Below are 12,441 nucleotides of genomic sequence, written 5' to 3' on the forward strand. Positions count from 1 at the left end.
CCTGTTGGAATGTTAGCCCCGTCCTGGTCCAACTAAGAAAATCATGTCGTTCAGATGGCAGACTATTGGTGTGATCGGCACCATTCCCGAGGCCATGGAAGCACCTGAAGCCATGTTGGATGCGTTCTACCTGTAGTCTTCTGGCATCTTTACCAACTGCAAACCAAGCTGTGAGCAAACCAAACTGCCTTCAAAACGCATCTTCTGCATTGCCAACAGTGTATTCTCAAGCTATATAAAATGATCATTGAGCTGCAACCAGCCCGCACACGTAGGCTATGGTTATGAGTGATGGCCATTGAGATGGAACCAGCCCGCACACGTAGGCTATGGTTATCAGTGATGGACACTGGGATGGAACCAGCCCGCACACGTAGGCTATGGCTATCAGTGATGGCCATTGAGATGGCACCAGCCCGCACATGTAGGCTATGGCTATCAGTGATAGATACTGGGATGGCAGTAGCTAGCACACACGGGGCTGTCTCTATCCCAGCTCTTAGAAGAGGCTTGATGGACTCAAGCTTGCTTGGTGTATTTCACTGGTGACCATAGTCTGCACATGCTCTTGCACACACAGTCTCTCTTCTCTCCTTTGTTTAACCCAGAGCCATGCACATGCTTGGTGTTCCATCTATCACTAAAAACCCATCTCCAACCAAGGAGTTCCCCTCTCATTTCCCCTATCTGCCTCCTGAAAGACTCCCTTTCTGAAGCTGTAGGCATCCTGAAGACAATGCCCATTGATGGAATTTCTCCTGCCTGTCCTATATGGGAACACTTGGTGGCATGCATCCTATATAACAGCTTTAAAAAAAAAATCTCGCAGAGTCTATCATTCTTCCAAAGAAGTTTATGGATCAGAAGAGGTGACAAAGACCAAGGATAAAACGAGATTTGCTTTAATCTAAATTACTGACACACTTAATTAATGAGTATATTATTCTAGTCTTCTCATATGTATGATTTGCTACTTATTTAATGTCAGTTGAGGTGGTGATGAACATCTGCTAAATGAGGCATCTGACTCATACTGTGTACTGAGGTAACACTTTTATGAGTACTTTACCAGTTGGCCTTATACTCATTCAGTGAGTCTATATTGCTACTTTGTTTTAACTCCAGCATAACCAAGAAAAGTGAGCTATTTAAGATCACATGGTCTGCAGGCAGCAGAACCAAGAGAGAAAGCTAGGTGCTGTCTTCAGAGCCGTCATTCTGAACCATCAGGGTTCTTCAGTTGAAACTCAAAGAGATGGATGAGCTATTCTAGTGAGCATGGGGGGTGGGAGGGGCACCAGAAACTCTGATCCACACTGTGACCTGTGTGCCTGTCTCCCTCACGCCCATGAATTAGAGAAAAAAGACCCAGCATACCCAGACAGACAGCCTAAAAGCTGGCCCTGTGTAAGTCAGAACTCTCCCAGTAGTCCAACCCTAGAGGCCTTCAAAAGCCTTCGCCATATCGAACGTCTGAGTAGGCTTGAAATAACCCACAATCCAGTCGAAATAGGAACCCAGCTGCAAGTGGGGTCCCCAGTTTCTTCCTTAAATGCATAGTTTTCCAACTCGGTGGGTTTCATGTCACAAAATTCTATCTGACCCTGCAGCCTCTCTTACTTACTTCAATTAGTGAGTCCTTTGAAAGCATAAAGGCCCCCTGCCTCCTGCCCCCTGCCCCCTGCCCCCGATTCTTAGCACTAGGTAGAATTTGGAAAAAGGCTATATGGCCCCTAGCCTGTTTTTTTTTTCCTGTGGGTCATGGTGGGTCCCATAGAGACAGAGCTCTGTGCCTTCTAGTGTGGTTCTTAGCCCCACTGGCCCCCATGACCCAGTCATGATTCTCTGATTCCTCCCGTGCAAAGAGAAAGGCCAGGCTGTGTGTGCAGAGGGAGCTGGCAGTCACTGCTTCTGTCACTGTTGTCCCTCTGGGGACCCAAGACAGCGAGGCTCACACCTGTGAGGATGGCAGCTTCCACTCCAGAAGTGGGAGCTCTCCTGTCACAAGTGCAAAGATGTCAGAGGGTTGAAGGTTGGCACGCCAGATGCAGCCTCTCTGGAGCTGTGGGGTTGGAGCCCCAATTTCAGGTAGACAAGGTGGGGGCGTGGCTGTGGCATGTGAAAATCTGGGTGAAATGAGCGCAGAGAGCCTCTGTTTACCCTGCTGACACACTGGGGTATCAGACACTGAGGCGTCGCCTTCCAGTGATGTAGGGATGTAGCCTGTGTTGTTGTTTTGTTGTTTTGCTTCAGCTGCTGGCGAGGAAACGCGAACCACAAAACTCAACAGAACCCACGTGGAGTTTACTGGGGAAAGGGAACAAAGAGAGGGATAGGTGTTGATCAGCCAGGAACAGGAGGGGAAGGGGAAGGGGAAGAGGAAGGGAAACAGAGATGGAAAGGGGGAGAAGGGGAAAGAAGGAATGTGGGGATTAAGGAGTGAACCGGTGGGAGGTGCTCGCTAAAAAGCGGAAGCTCGCACATGCGTACAGAGTCCTTATGCAGCCGCGTAACACATGACGTAGCCAAGCAACACAGGGACCTTTGAGCTGTCTAAGTATCTGCTTGAATGCCGGTGTGCATATCCTGCCAGTTGTCAGGGGGTGGGGTCAGCGTAATGCCAGGGTACCAAGAGCCTGTCATAGCCTTTAGTGACTTAGACGTTGCTATTTCGGATGTTAGGGCCCCGCTCCAATTTTCACGACAGCTGCCTTTCTCCTCTTCTTCACAAGTATTTTGTTGTCCGTGGATTATCTCCCTCTGAGCAAGAAATCGTCTCTCCTTACTTCCGGACAACACAGGGTGTATTCTAGTACTCAGCTAAAAATAGTGTCATCCCCATGCTTTCTGACATACATTTCAACTGTACTACATACTAGTAGTATTAGTTTGACAGACTGAAAGCTACTAAATATTTTGAAACACTTTTGACAAGAACATATTTTCATGCTTGATGACAGCTAATCTCACATTCATGCCAAACCATTTGGTTCCCTCATTGAAACTTGGATCCGAGGACCACTTGCTAGGCAATACCCAATATCAGGAAACCATAGTGAGGTCTTTACGACAGCCTTGGAATTCTTACAAAGTATACTTTGAAATTTCATTCTCAACATAGGAAATTAAACTAGGAAAGCCAGTGCATGGTCTATATTCAATGCCTACATTACTCTCTGGATTTTAATAATTTTCCTTTCTAACAAATTTGCTAAATTTGATCATTTGTAGACTTTTTCTTCATTAGCGAGAGAAATAGGTCAGTTCCATATTTATTTTTATTAAAATGGCTATTTTCTAAGTTTTTCCTTCATAGCTAGAATCAAGATTCAGCCATTTATCTTACTGAGGGAGAAAAGATATCCAGATAAATAGTAGATAATCATAAATTACGTATATGCTTAGAATTTCTGAATTTGACAAAGCCAAGCCCTATTTTCCTAAATCTGACAGAGCATGATTTGGGCCACTGCAGTGGAGTTGCACACATGAGACCTTACCATCGTGCACTGTGACTCCATGGACTGCCATCAAGGTACAGTTTGTAAAAGCAACGTTTACTCATGCCAAATCTACATGCATGTTAACCTCTGCCTAGACTCAGCACAAAAGTTAAACAAAATAGATTGCCTTTCTGTTTGAGTTTGGAATTCCATTTCTCTATAAATAGCACGTCAACCCTTTAAGAGATGGTCTCTTGAGGAAAAGAAACACCATGAGTATCTGGCACACAATGAAGGCAGAAAATGGCAAATGCCACCAGTGTGTCACAAGGAGAAGCGGGACTCACAGGAGAGAACAAGTCACTCACTCCCTTCTACGCATTTTCTTTCCCTTCCTCTTGGAAAGGGAATAGAGCAAGCCCCATTCGCAGGTAGATGTTGGCAAAGGGCTAGCCTAACACAACCTCTTCAAAACTATAGCTAATTGGGCATAAAGATACCTAGCAAATTAATGAGAATAAAGTTGTCTCTGTTTGGTGGGACTCTGTTTGTGGAAGGTAAATAAGAGTGATAGACCTATTTCTTAGTTAACTGCTATGTTTCCATAAAGAGACACCATGAACGGGGCCGCTTGTAGAAGAAAAGAACTTATTTGGGGGCTTGCTTACACTTCAAATGATTGCTCTATGATCATCATGGCAGAGAGCATGGTAGCAGGCAGGAAAACATGGTGCTGGAGCAGTCATAGAGAGCTTACAGCATGATCGAGAGAGAGAGAGAGAGAGAGAGAGAGAGAGAGAGAGAGAGAGAGAGAGAGAGAGCGAACATGAGAGAAAACATGAGAGAGAGAACATGAGAGAGAGGGGTAACATGAGAGAGCACCAGAGAACACGAGACTAAGCCTGGCATGGACTTTTTTTTAATTCAACAGCTTGCTTTATTTTAAAACGGTAACATTCATATATTGGAATACTAGCCAAATTCAGTACTGATATAAATATAAATTTCTTAGGTCAAATATGTGGTCAGGCGAATTTTCTGAATCCCATAAAAGACAGTTTTCAAACCATATAAAACATTTATAAAAAACCATACATCAACAACATACCACAATTTAAAATAAACTATGAAAAACAGCTTAATCTTCAAAATTAGACCATATTTTCATAACTTAAAAATACCTATCTAGGTGCTGGAAAGATGACTCAGAGGTTAAGAGCACTGACAGCTCTTCCAGGGGTCCTGAGTCCAATTCCCAGCAACCACATGGTGGCTCACAACCATCTACAATTTGATCTGGTGCCCTCTTGTGGCATGTAGACAGAACACTGTATATGTAATAAATAAATCTTTAAAAAAATATACCTATCTACACTTCCCATCTCAGTTATCCTGGGGAAAGAACGACTAGTTGCTAGATTTAAATAATCCAAACAGTTACTCATGGCAAGAGATTCTGACATTACATAGAAATCATGAAAACGTATTAAGTACTTTAAATTACAACAAGTCCTTTCAAGCCCTAGATAATAAAGGCAGCTTCAGCTTTCTAATGACACCCCAGGTTTATCTGTATAATACAATTCATTGGCTGACCGATAATAAACAGCTTAAAGGGAATTGATTCACCTAGTCAGTAATGTTTCATTATAAGGGGTGTTTTGACCACTAGTTAAGATTTATAAATCTGGTTATGCAGACATTTTGTACTGTGCTGGCTAGTCTTATGTGAGCTTGACACAAGCTAGAGTCACCTGAAAGAAGGGGAACTGTGACCCAGAGAATGCCTCCGTGAGATCCTGCTGTAACGCACTTCCTTAATTAGCGACGGATGGGAGAGGGCCCAGCCCATGGTGGGTGGTGCCACACGTGAGCAGGTGGTCCTGGGTTCCGTAAGAAAGCAGGCTGAGCAAGCCATGTGGAGCAAGTCAGTGAGCAGCACCCTCCATGGCCTCTGCATCAGCTCCTGCCTCCAGGTTCCTGTGTGTTTGAGTTCCTGTCCTCACTGATTCTGATGATGGACTGTGACACTGAACGGTGTGTTAAATAAACCCTCTCCTCCCCAAGTTGCTCTTGGTAATGGTGTTTCATCATGGCAATAGTAAACTTAGACAATTGTTAGCAGGAAATCATCTTTAAGAGGCCACTCATTAAACTAAAAAGAAAGATGATGCATTCTGGCTGTTATTTAAAAATAATTTAATTCAATAATTTGATTTGTTACTACTTGAGAAAGCACGTTTGCTTCCCAATAATTGGGTGGTAGTGAGGTCTAAGCAGCCTCCCTGGCCCCCATGTTCCTCTAACCTCTAACAGGAGCAAACATCTTCTGCTGCGTATGTAAACTCAGCTCCAGGAGGAAAAGAAAACATGAGAACCTATGTAAGTCCTATTTGAGGCATTCCCATATCCAATACTGTACTCTAGTAACAGGGGAAACCAGCTGTTCCATCCCTGACCATCAAACTCAAGCTGAAGATGAAGATAACAGTATCCTCACTGACGTTACCTGTTGCAAGTTTTTACATCCTGTTTTATATCCAAATGTGTGCAGATAAAACATTTGTGCATATATTAGTGTTAAGAATTGAAAATGCACAACAACACCCACAAATGCTTGTCTGTGTTTTGAAGCCTTCCGACGGTCTCAAGGCTGGAAGATGAGCCCTGGCTCCCTATTACAAACATGTCATAACACGTGTGTGTTATGGAGAGCTCCAGAACTGACCATTGCATGTGTGTTAAGGAGAGTTCCAGAACTGACCATTGCATGTGTGTTAAGGAGAGTTCCAGAACTGACCGTTGCATAAAAGCCAAACCAACTCTGGTGCTGTCACTGCTTCTCAGTCCTCTAATTAGGCTAAGAAGGAGACCAATGGCCACTACAGTCATGGATTTAATAAATATTGATGATCTCTGCTACCAAACTCAGCTGTGCAAGCCAGCAGTGAGCCAGGAGTCTTTCTGAGCCCATTGTCCTTTAGGAGTCTGGAACATTCTCCATTAAAGCTTTCATTTTCCCTGTAGACTTCAATATGTGTGGGCCAAACAGGGCTGGCTCTGGGGTGGCCGCTGACTCTGGCTTTGGAATTCCTCTTTCAACTTCCCCTTGGCTACTGTGTGGATACCAGGAAGCAAGCGTCTTTTTCAGGGCCTCTGCTATGAGGGCAGTAGTCTCAGTAGTGTCCACTGGCCTAGGCTTTGCATCTTTCTCTGACCTGTTGACTGAGCGCAGCTTCACACTGTTCGTGCCTTTAAGAATCTCTAGCATAGCTGGCATGTCAGGCGGCTTTGGGTAACTCTTAGCCGAAGTCTTTCCAGCACTGAGTCTTTGCTTCCTTGTTCTTTAATCAGGTCAGTGGCGGACATACTTGGGTGGAGTGCCGGGGGGGAAGGGGGAGAAAAAGGGGGTAGGAGTGGTGATGCCACCGTGGAAGAATCTAAGTGACCTGTGCAGAGACTCTGTTGCTTATGCAGGGTCACAACCTTGGCAATCTGAGCTCGCAGGGCAGCAAGCTCATTCTCAAGTGCAGAGATCTTTTGCTAGGCTTCCCCACTGGCCAGCGTTGTCTTTGGGGGAGGCTCATCTTGAGGCAAGTTTTTTGGTAAGGAAACACTGGCACGGGCATTTGAAACCTTCAAGCTTACCCCTAGCAATACATCTCCAACAAGGCCACGCCTCCTGATCTTTCCTGAACAGTCTACCTCCTGGGAAGCAAACGTTCAAATGTATGAGCCTGTGGGGGCCGCTCTCGTTCACACCACCAGAGTCTGTTTCAGACTTCTTGTCTGCTTACATTCTTCACAAAGTGGCCTCCATGGGACTTCGTTCTTCAGAGATCGGAGACTTAGACGAAGTCTGCCAATGGGGAAGGAAGAGGCGAGACTATCTACTCTCAGCGTCCCGAGAACCATATAAACCACAGTCAAGACTTCCCCTGGAGACAGGAACTTGACACCTAATGGGTGCATGTGTGAGTTTCATTCAGCCTTCAGCAACTGCTCAGGTTGATGCTAGTGTGACTACTTTTCATGCCAAACATGTATGTTCATACGGACCAATGAATGCTAATTCCCTGAAATATGGTGGTGACAGATTTTTTTTTCTATGTTGGTCCACTTATTTTCTGGACTACTTTTAAAGGGCAGTGAGACATGGAGGCAGCTTAGAGCACACAGTATTCACTTTATATCCCTGCCTCACAGACAGACTGCACTGCATGCTGGTGATTGATCCATAGAAACCGTGCCTGACATTTCAAGAGCTAGGAAGAGAGATTTTAGGCTTAGCTCCTAGGCTTAGACTCTCCCTGATCCCTCACTTCATAGAGAGAGAGACATCTAAGCCCAGGTAAGTGAAATGCCTTGTCAGTGGAGGGGGACAGCCACAGTGGTGACTCCTAATTTACAGTTTCTGCACAAATCACTTCCGTGTGACTTTCCTGATGACTGTTAACGGAGTGATGACAGCTACAGTGATCTCATGGCCCAGCAGTGGCAATCTATGGACCACACAAGTAATCTGAAACCATCCCATTGAGTGCAACTAGGTAAGTTCCCTTAAGCAAGAAGTCTTCATCTGGGACAGACTCAGATGTCTGCAGGAAGTTATACGGCCCAGAAAAGGTTCTAGTATGACCAATTGCTCTGCCAGCCAAACTGTTAGTCACATAGAGTCTGGGCTCCCTCGAACTACGAAGCAATCAATTTGTAAATGGGCTGAGCATTTGCTGTTCTTATTAAAGACTCATTTTCCTATTCTCTGAGCAACGCACACTTAATGCTGTATTCACCTAACGGGGTAAAAAAAAATCCTCCTGGGATTACCTAAAGGCAGTTTTAGGCCTGTAGTTAAATCTCTTTTGGTTTGTTTCAGTTAGGGTTCATATTGCTGTGATAAAATACACGATCCAAAGCGACTTGGGCAGGAAAGAGTCTGCTTCACTCTGTAGCTTAGGCATCCCTGAAGGAAGTCAGAGCAGGATCTCAAGGGCAATACCGGGAAGCCAGAACTAAAGCAGGGGCCATGGGAGAGTGCTGCCTCCTGGCTTCTTTGGCCTGCATTTTAATACTTGGCAGAACCACCAGCCCAACCTTATTGCCCTCAGTGAGCTGAGCCCTTCCACATCAATCCCAGGTCATGGCGATGCCCCCATAGTTTTGCCTACAGGCCGAGCCCATGGAGGGTAGGCATTTACTCAGTTAAAATTCTCTCTTCAGCTGGGCATACTGGTACATGCTTTAATCCCAGCAATTGGGAGGCAGAGCCAGGGAAAATACCTTTGAGTTTAAGACCAGCCTGGTCTACATAGTGAGTTTCGGGACAGCCAGAGCTGCATGATGAAACCCTGTCTCAACCATCACCCCCCAAACAGAAACAGAAACAAAAAGCTCTCTCTTCCCAGATGTTGTCTAGGTTTGTGACAAGCTGACAAAAACCAACCAGTTGTGAGGAGTCCTAGTAATGATATAAAAATTCCTGTCTACCTTTATAATATGTTTAAACTGTAGTCAGGAGCAGGAGAAGGAGCTCATTAAAGTTGCAAATAAAAGGGAGATTCCCCTCCCCAAAAAAACCAGGCAGTTTAATTGTGCCAAGCCCCAATCCTGTCATTGTCACTGAGTAGAAGACATGGAGGTAGGTCCAGGCGATCACTGCCATCAAAGGGGCCAGGCATCCAGAGCTTGTCAGTTGGCACCTACATTTGAAGGTGGACCCGACTGAGCACTGGTGATCAAATCAGGCCCATCGTGAGGCTGTACTATCCAGGCTGCCTCCTGCTGCCTGAGTCGCAGATGATGCCCCGCAGCAAAACTAAATTAGCTCTAAATTTTCCACTAAGCACAGTCTTCAGTGTGACTTTCTTTTGAGCATTCTTCTGATGCTTGCTGGGGGACAAGAAGTTAAAGCCTGGGCTGCGGGCATGGCTCCCCACACAAGCTAGTCCCCGTGAGAAAGATGCCAGATTCATGCCGTGGGTAACTAAGACACGACGTGGAGGTCTTCACTCTGGACCTAACCAAGCTTTGCAGCCGAGGAGCTCTGGAGTTTTCCTCCCTTTGGTTTCAGGGCTCACCATCGGAGTGAGGTGTATAAAGGTTCTGTTTCATGCATATAGAATGCGCACAAACTCCCGGCTGTAAATGTCTCCCCAGTAAATGGCCTGCGCCGCGTGCTCCGCGGCAGCCTTCGGGGTAATTTATGTCGCTCAGGGTCTGTAGTCTTCTAATGGATTGAACTACTAGGTTTCAGAAGGATTTAATGAAATATTGAACCAGATGCCACGGCTCTGCCACAGATGGGGGACTGTGAGGAATGAGGAAATGCGGCTTTGTAAACAGCTCGGACCTTTGGGAGAGAAGGACATGTTGGGGTCTTAGCGGGGAAGAGTGTCAGAGCTGGGGGAAGAGATGTGGCAGGCCTGCCATTGTGGTCTGTAGCCTCCCAAAGCGGTGCCATACCCCATCGAGAGGAAAGAGGGCCGTGGGATCAACAGGGTTTCAGTCCAGACAAAGAACAGTTTCAACTGTTTGGGAAAGATCGCCATAGAACTATGTCCTAGTCCCTGTAAGCAGCTCTTCAACCTAAAAATACCTTTTTAAAGTTCTAGCCTGTTGGCTTTACTTACAATCTTGTATTACTTAAATGCCTTTACTAAATTACTTTAGTTGTCTTGTTTTTTTGAAACGTGTGTGTGTGTGTGTGTGTGTGTGTGTGTGTGTGACATGTGTGGGTCCCACTGGAGGCTAGAAGGAGGTATCTAGCTACCCACCATGGGTGCTGGGACCCATGTTTGGGGCTTCTGGATAAATTAGTATGGGCTGAGCCTTCTCCCCAGCCCTCCCATTTCTGCCAACCCTGACCGGGACCTGAGAGCACCCTGTGGAGAGTCGCATCGCAGCTGGAGGGAGATAGATCTGGAGTAGCCAGGTCTTAGTTAAGGATGCCTGTACAGCAGGAGGGGGCTGGAAAGCAGGGAGCTCCCAGACTTTTCAGCACGTGCAACTGGAAGGGGCCACTGCTCACTAAGCCTTCACCATGGGGGCGAGCACCACTCTGCACAGTAGTGGTTGCACATCCTGCTTGTGTTAGTTCTCCTGGTCCTCTCGGGCAGTCCTTTGCAACTGGTCCTGGAAAACAAAGAGGTTAAAGGGCAATGGAGATGAGACGAACCTGCCAGCCGAGTGTATGTGAAAACCACAGCAGCCACCGTCCGTCTGTCTTGTAGGTCATTCGTCACCATCTTCAGATCATTCAGGAGACTCCTGGGAGAGCAAATGGCCAAGATGCTTCAGAGAGAATGCCAGCTTATTTTGTTTGAAGGAAAAGGATAGGGCTATGTCTGGGGCCTGGGGGCTGAGCTGAAGCAGGGCTCTGAAGGCGGACTTCTAGATAGTGACCTCTGCCAAGTCCCTTCTTTAGACTCTCCTGCTTCATACATCCAAAGATCACCAGGTTCCTTAACACAGCTGATGTCTGATCCTGGTGTTTTCCAACTCGGAGCTCTATAACAAGGGAATTGGTTAGAGTTCCTGTATTCCCTGCATAAGAACTTGTGTACAGGACTTTGATTTGTTCTTTTCTGTGGTGTGTGTGCTCCAGCCGGCCAGAAATTAATAGAGTGCCATTGTCGTGTTGGATGGTACATGATGGCTATGAGTGTGGTCTGAATCCTAGTAATTACATTCTCTCATGCATGGGCTCTCACCCTCAGCTCCTGCCTTCTGAGGGATTAGGGCTTAATATTGCCAAAAACCATGCTCAGCACACACAGCCTTATGGGGAAATTGGGCCTCAGAAACCTAGGGTTGTTTTCAGACATGCGTCCTCCTGTCACGGAGAATGATTGTATGATGGATAGAAGGTGACAGGTGGCACAAAGAAACTTGACTCTCTGTGTGGCATTTCGAGGTTGTAGTTTTTTTTTTTTTATAGACCGGCTCACTCCCTGCAGCACTTGCTGTACAGACACTCTTGCTGCTGTTCATGTATAGACACACACTCTTGCTGCTGTTCACATATAGACACACACTCTTGCTACTGTTCATGTATAGACACACACTCTTGCTGCTGTTCATGTATAGACACACACTCTTGCTGCTGTTCATGTATAGACACACACTCTTGCTACTGTTCATGTATAGACACACACTCTTGCTGCTGTTCATGTATAGACATACACTCTTGCTGCTATTCATGTATAGACACACACTCTTGCTACTGTTCACATATAGACACACACTCTTGCTGCTGTTCATAGCTTGTTAGTAGCTGTGTCTTCCATGCATCGGGGCGTTCACCTTTGTGTGGGACAGAGCTATGTCAGGACACTCTGTCTACCTCCACCATCTGGTGACTCAAGACGATGGCTGTCACACACACCCCATCCCCCGGCCTAATGAGTCAGAATGTGAGGCAGGTGCTCTGTTCTGATGATGGTCCTCTGTCCTCTGTGGTGGTTAAAAGACCAGTATCCCAGAAAGGTAGGCCATCTTGTTACATTTCCACATCTAACAGAACCCTAAACTGAGAAGATACATGTGAATCACGGAGAGCTGGCTTAAACACGTGAACACAAGTACGTGGAAAACTTCAAGGGGGCACCAGTTCTGCAGCCCAGACTCTGGAGTTGCTCTGGAGTGCACCGTAGCAAACACCTTTTGAAAGACTGTTGGTGAACTGACTCTCCGGGCGCTGTGGTAACCGTGGTGTGCTAAATGCCTAAAGCAAAGCGTTCTGTGTTCGGGGTTACGGATTAGGAGCCGGAGGGACATCGCTTTTTACCATGAATGTTTGAGGTACCTCCTCCCTCAGGACCCAGAGGTGCTGTGGAGACAAATGTCAGTCCACCACAGGATCTGAAGAGTGTGGCAGTCTAGTAGGAAAAGTAAGCTGTGGCCATAACAACAGTCCAAGGGTGAGTATGAGGAGATGCTGTGTGAGGCGCAGGCCAAGGCTTCGAGTTCAGAGAGAAACTGGCTTCCTGTGGAGGAGTCA

At 46.2% G+C, this 12,441-nt stretch overlaps 1 protein-coding gene and 1 pseudogene across 12 annotated transcripts in view; one reads left to right on the forward strand and one right to left on the reverse strand.

Annotated features, from left to right (window-relative positions):
* Ptprm (protein tyrosine phosphatase receptor type M) overlaps nucleotides 1–12,441 on the forward strand; it is a 649,476-nt gene that overhangs the window by 456,035 nt on the left and 181,000 nt on the right. The window lies entirely within an intron of this gene.
* Nucleotides 6,424–12,441, reverse strand: part of LOC106022170 — a 43,875-nt pseudogene continuing 37,857 nt past the window's right edge.

Source organism: Mesocricetus auratus, unplaced genomic scaffold (assembly GCF_017639785.1).
Source record: "Mesocricetus auratus isolate SY011 unplaced genomic scaffold, BCM_Maur_2.0 Super-Scaffold_100010, whole genome shotgun sequence".
NCBI classification, from domain to species: Eukaryota; Metazoa; Chordata; class Mammalia; order Rodentia; family Cricetidae; genus Mesocricetus; species Mesocricetus auratus.